Source organism: Zingiber officinale, chromosome 7A (assembly GCF_018446385.1).
Source record: "Zingiber officinale cultivar Zhangliang chromosome 7A, Zo_v1.1, whole genome shotgun sequence".
Taxonomy (NCBI): Eukaryota; Viridiplantae; Streptophyta; class Magnoliopsida; order Zingiberales; family Zingiberaceae; genus Zingiber; species Zingiber officinale.
Genome location: NC_055998.1, coordinates 2229437 through 2236162, shown reverse-complemented (window position 1 = coordinate 2236162; position 6726 = coordinate 2229437).

Below are 6726 nucleotides of genomic sequence, written 5' to 3'. Positions count from 1 at the left end.
CATTTTACACAAGGCCTCTTGGACGGGGACTTCTTCCGCTCGCTCGTTCGGAAACCGCCTCGAGACTATGATCATATGCTGCACCGAGCCAACGAGTACATCAACGTGGAGGAGGCCCAAGTGGCTCGACGAAGGGAAGCTCCGACTAAACGGGCTCCACCTGCCGAGCGGAAGCCTCCCACTGCTCATCAACCGCCAAGAGGACCAAGGGCCGAAGTAATTCGCTCCCCTCGTGTGAGGACCCACGTGCAAGAGGTAGCGGCCGCCCGGCCCAAGCCAAAGAAGAAATGGACCCCGATGTTCTGCTCCTTCCACCGGACGGATAAGCACAACACAAGGGATTGTCGAAGTCTTCCCTTCGTGGCTCACCCCGTGCCTCGGAACGGCGGCCGATGGTCTCCCTCAGTCGACTGGCGACAAAGAACTCATGAAGCCGATCGGACGCGAGCTGATAGGCGACAGCAACAGACTCCCGATCGGCATCGCTCCCCAAGGCAGGAGAATCGCCGAACGTCTAGAGAACGGTCTCGACCATCCGCTCGGGAAGAAGAAAATAGAAGCAATGCTTCTCGAGGCGAGATCAATATCATAGCAGGCGGGCCGACCGGAGGAGATTCTAACCGAGCCAGAAAGGCGAGCGTCCGGCAGCTCCAAATCCATGCAGTCGGCTGCAGCCAAGAGCGGGCGAGCGGACCGGAAATCAGTTTCGGTCCATGGGACTTGGAAGGAGTTGAAGTACCCCACGACGACGCTCTGCTCATCAAAGCGGTAATAGCCAACTACACTATTCACCGTGTATTTATTGACACAGGAAGCTCGGTCAACATCATATTTAAGAAGACGTTCGATCAACTACAAATTGACCGAGCCGAGCTGCTGCCCATGACAACCCCACTCTACGGGTTCACGGGCAACGAAGTCCTGTCGGTCGGGCAAATCCGGCTAGCCATCTCACTGGGAGAAGAGCCGCTCAGGAGGACGAGGACAGTGAACTTCGTGGTGGTGGACTCTCCCTCGTCCTACAACGTCATTTTGGGACGACTGGCGCTCAGCGAGTTCCGGGCAGCCGTCTCAACCTTCCACCAGAAGATCAAGTTCCCCGTCGAAGATAAAGTAGGAGAGGTACGGGGAGACCAGCTGGCAGCTCGGCGATGCTACATTGAAATGGTCCGAGCAGAAGCAAGTTCCGCTCGGAAATCGCCACGGATCGAGGTGAATGCTATAACTGAAAAACCTCCCTCTTTAGTTTACGAAGAAAAGGAGGAAGTACAGATACACCCAACCCGATCGGAGGCTACAACATTCATCGCGTCCGATCTGGAGGTGAAGCAGAAAGAGGAGCTGATCCAATGCCTCAGAAGAAACCATGATGTCTTCGTCTGGTCGACACATCAGCTGCCCGGAATTTCACCAAGTATTGCGCAGCATGAGCTCCAAGTCCGAACGGACGCTCGGCCAGTCAAGCAGAGAAAAAGAGATTTCAGCGCCGAGCAGAACGCCATCATCCGGGCGGAGGTGGAGAAGCTTCTGGAAGCCGGCCATATACGCGAGGTGCAGTTCCCGAGCTGGCTGGCTAACGTAGTATTAGTCTCCAAGCCAGGCAACAAGTGGAGAGTATGCATAGATTTTCGGGATCTCAACAAAGCCTGCCCGAAAGACTTTTACACACTGCCCCGGATTGATCAGCTGGTGGACTCTACGGCCGGCTGCGAATTAATATGTATGCTCGATGCTTACCAAGGCTATCATCAAGTGCTGCTCGCCCGTGAAGATCAAGAAAAAGTCAGCTTCGTGACGGCCGACGACACATATTGCTATAATGTGATCCCGTTCGGATTGAAGAATGCGGGAGCCACCTATCAGTGCTTGATGAATAAAGTATTCAGAGAACAGATCGGGCGAAATCTGGAAGTGTATGTGGACGACATTCTCATCAAGACCGTCCGAGCGGCCGATCTCTTCAAAAACATGGAGGAAACCTTCCGAACGCTGCGCAAATATGGAGTCAAGCTAAATCCCCAGAAGTGCCTGTTCGGAGCAAAAGGAGGGCGTTTTCTGGGATACATAGTGACCGAGCGGGGAATCGAAGCAAATCCTAGCAAGGTGAAAGCTATGCAAGACATGCCACCTCCAATAAATACTAGGGAAGTGCAACGTTTGACCGGTCGGATAATCGCCCTGTCCCGATTCATCTCCAAAACTACCGACCGGAGCCTCTCTTTCTTCAAAATCTTGCGCAAGGCCACTAAATTTCACTGTGACGAAGAATGCGATCGGGCGTTCGAAGATTTGAAGGCATATCTGAATTCCCTCCCAGTATTAGCCAAGCCGGATGCGGGTGAGCCACTTTGTATTTACTTGTCTTCAACCGAGCAAGCAATCGGCTCGGCGTTAGTGAGAGCGAGCGGAGAGGAGCCCGTGTATTTCCTTAGTCACATTTTAAAAGATGCTGAATCTCGCTACACTGGACTCGAGAAGCTGGCTTTTGCTCTGGTCCTCGCCACTCGGCGCCTTCGCCCATACTTCCTGGCGCATACCATCATTGTCAAAACCAATAGCCCGCTCGGGCGTGTATTATTGAATCTAGAAGCGTCCGGGCGGCTCATCAAGTGGACGACGGAGTTAAGTGAATTTGACATCCAATACTAGCCTCGCTAGGCAATCAAAGCGCAATCCTTGGCCAATTTTGTGACTGAGGTGCAAAGGCCGGAGCCGGAAGCTATGTGGAGAGTATATGTGGATGAGTCGTCCACTCGGCTCGGAAGCGGGATTGGAATATTGTTGCTCTCCCCTCAAGAAGAAAAGATGCACTTATCCGTCCGGCTGGATTATAAAGCTACCAACAATGAAGCAGAGTATGAGGCCCTCATAGCCGGCTTGCAGGCAGCTCGGCATGTTGGCCCCGGTCGGGTAACACTTCATTCGGATTCGCAGTTGGCTATGCAACAGCTCTCTGGCACTTTTGAAATTAACAGCGCCCGGCTCAGGCTCTATGCTGAAGCGTTTGAGAAACTTAAAGCCAATTTTAGAGAAGTTATTGTCCAGAAGATACCCAGAACAGAAAATCAAGCAGCCGATGAGTTAGCCAAACTCGCGAGCTCAATAACGTCGGTCGCCATTCAGCAGCCAATTGAAAAAGTATTGTTGGTTGCGCACGTCGACCGGATGGAAGACCTCACGTTTCCAAGCGACTGACGGACACCCATCATATAGTTCCTCCGCTCGGGCGCCACACCATCCAATGAAAATGAAGCCCAGCTGCTAAGGAGGAGAGCTGGCCGGTTCACACTCATCGGAGATCAGCTTTACAAAAAGGCTTTCTCATGCCCGCTGTTGAAATGTGTGAGCTCGGAGGACTCGGCCTACATCCTCCAAGAAGTACATCAAGGATCGTGCGGAGGGCATCCGGGCGGACGATCACTAGCTAAGAAGATCCTGCTAGCTGGGTACTTTTGGCCGACTTTACAAGCGGATGCCGCTCGGACCGTGTCGACGTGCCTTTCGTGCCAGAAGTATCATAACTTTTACCACCGACCGACAGAAGAAATGAAGGCATCAACCGTTTCATGTCCGTTCGATCAATGGGGAATGGATATTGTGGGTCCGTTTCCTATGACGACCGGACAACGGAAATTTCTATTAGTGGCGGTTGACTATTTTTCCAAGTGGGTGGAGGCCGAGCCGCTAGCCAAGATCACCGAGCAGATGGTCAAGAAATTTATTTGGCAGAACATCATCTGTCGGTTCGGCATCCTCCGTCGACTTATCTCCGATAATGGGCGGCAATTCACAGGAAAGTTGCTCGAAGATTGGTGCCAAAGCTATGGCATCGAGCAACACTTCATGTCCGTGGCCTATCCCCAGAGTAACGGTCAAGCCGAGGTAGTCAATCGGGAAATTCTTCGCATTCTGCGCGCTCGGCTCGATCACTTGGGAGGAAGTTGGGTAGATGAAGTGTCGGGCGTCTTATGGGCCATCCGAATGACTCCGAAGGAAGGGACGGGTGTCACGCCTTTCCACTTGGTGTATGGCGGCGAAGCGGTCATTCCTGTTGAAGTCGGCGTCGAGTCCGCTCGGATCCAAAATTACGATGAGGACAACGCCGAGCGGAGGAACATGGAGCTGGATTTGGTCGAAGAAGAAAGAGCCAAGGCGTCCGTTCGGCTGATGGCATACCGGCAGCGGATGAAGCAAAACTACAACCGCCGCGTAATCCCCAGATCATTCCAGGTCGGCGATCTCGTCTGGAAGAAAGTCAAGCCGGTCGGCGCACCATGGGCGGGCCCCTTCAAGGTTATTGAAAAGCTCCGCTCGGGCGCTTATTATTTGGAGGATGAAGACGGGCGTCGATTGGACCGGCCGTGGAGCGCGAATCATCTCCAGCCTTATCGGACTGGGTGAAAGGTGCACTAATGTAACTTATTTTTGCATATATTTTGGTCGCCCGTACCCTTGTAATGCAGGAAGTAAAATTAATTCAAAGGATGACCAATGGGTTTACCGAGCGGCCTATCTACATAATGTATAGTATCCGAGCCAAGCGCTCGATAACGAAGGCCCCGAGCCGTTCGGCCGGAGGTATAATATCCGAGCCAAGCGCTCGATGACGAAGGCCCCGAGCCGTTCGGCCGGAGGTATAGTATCCGAGCCAAACGCTTGAGGACGAAGGCCCCAAGCCGTTCGGCCAGAGGTATAATATTCGAGCCAAGCGCTCGACGAAGAAGACCCCGAGCCGTTCGGCCGGGAGTACGTTATCCGAGTTGGGAGAAAGATATCGTTGTCGAGCGGCTGTATTGAAGTTAGCCTTAAAAAGGCCGTCGAGCTCCAACGTTAAATATCAAGAGACGAGTCGGCGTCTATAAACGTCCGAGCAGAAGACCGTCGAGCTCCGACGTTAAATATCGAGAGACGAGCCGGCGTCTATAAACGTCCGAGCGGAAGACCGTCGAGCTCCGACGTTAAATATCGAGAGACGAGCCGGCGTCTATAAACGCCCGAGCGGAAGACCGTCGAGCTTCGACGTTAAATATCGAGAGACGAGCCGGCGTCTATAAACGTCCGAGCAGAAGACCGTCGAGCTCCGACGTTAAATAGCCGGCGTCTAAAAACGTCCGAGCGGACGACCGTCGAGCTCCGACGTTAAATATCGAGAGACGAGCCGGCGTCTATAAACGTCCGAGCAGAAGACCGTCGAGCTCCGACGTTAAATATCGAGAGACGAGCCGGCGTCTATAAACGTCCGAGCGGATATCCATCCACGTAATACAATTCGACGGTTCTTTAAGGCCAACACCCGGCCGAGCTGCTCGCTTAGCAAAATCCCGTTGAGGTAGGGTTTAAATCGAAGGATGGTTAAGAAGAATTAAAGAAGTAAGCGCGTGGACGAGTGACGTTCGCGCGCCGAACGGCTACGCAGTTGCATGGCGAAAGACTTTTTGAAGACAATCGGCTTGAGTCCATGTTAATGTATGAAGCCGAGCGGAGGAGTTTTAAAGAACACTTAAATGTGACGAAAGAAAAATTTCTTGTCAAAACAAAAGCTGCAAGAACGGAAAGACGATCCATTTACACTAAACGCTGGGCGAGCAAGGGTTACAACGAAGATAAGTTGCGCCGAAAGGCGAAGATACAAAAAAGTTGGTAAAAAACACTCCTCACGCATCAAAGTCAAAAAGAGCATCGGGAATGGCGCTCATCACAGTAGACAGATCCTCTGGGGGGATGGTCAGCTCGGCAGGAAGGTGGCCTTTAGTCTTCAAGTAATCTACCGCCGCTTTAATCGCTTCTTCAAAAGTGAGGGAAATCTTGTCGGTGAACTTCTCTCCGAAATCGTCCGAGCGGACGAACGCCTTCCTCACTTCGTCAGAACGAGTCGACTCCCCATCCTGATACTCTTTGAGCGTGGCTTGGGAGGCATCGTTGGCAGCACGGAGAGCCTTTAAATCCCCTTCAAATTTGAGTAGATCGGCCGAGCGGCCCTCCTTCTCTGTGGCCAGAAGGGCATCCAAATCCTTGATGCGTCGCTCCAGCCCTCTGATCTCCACCTTCATTCGGTCCATGTCATCGATGGCCTGGCGCTTCCGAGTGGTCGCCGTCTTAATCTCCTTATCTCGTTGTTTGACCACCGCTTCAAGCCGAGCGACCTCGCTCGCCAGATCGGAAGCTCGTTTCCGTTCGGCTTCCGGTAATCTTTTGGCCTTCTCCAGAGCGGCCGTCGGTTGTCGGTTGTCCCCTGCGGCTCTAAGTTTTTTCAACTCATCCTCCAGCTCGGCCAACCGATTGCTAATGGCAATCTACTCCACCCAGTTCTGCGAGCAAAAGTGAACAGGTTAAAAACTAAATCCAAATACACGAACAAAGAAAAAGAGCATACCCCGGTGGCCTGTTGAAGGTTGTTGTCGCCGAGCTGCCCAGGAGTCATCGCGGTTATTCGGCGCCGAGCATCCTCCCAAGCTTTTGCAAGAGGGCCCGTCAAGGTGATCTGCTGCTCGGGGACCAATGGCTGATCAGCAGCAGCCAAGTATTCCTCTGAGGGGAGGCCCAGGATGGTTTTAATTAAATTCGGGCCGCTCGGCTCGCTCTGAGAAGCTTCGGCCTTACCGGACGGCCCACCGGTGGACGAGGAGGGAAGCACGCCCAAACGCCTAATACGGCGCAGAGTTCTTGAAGGGCTGGACGGCGGCGTCTCATAGCTTGCTATTGGAGAGCCACGTGGGGTCGGGGTAC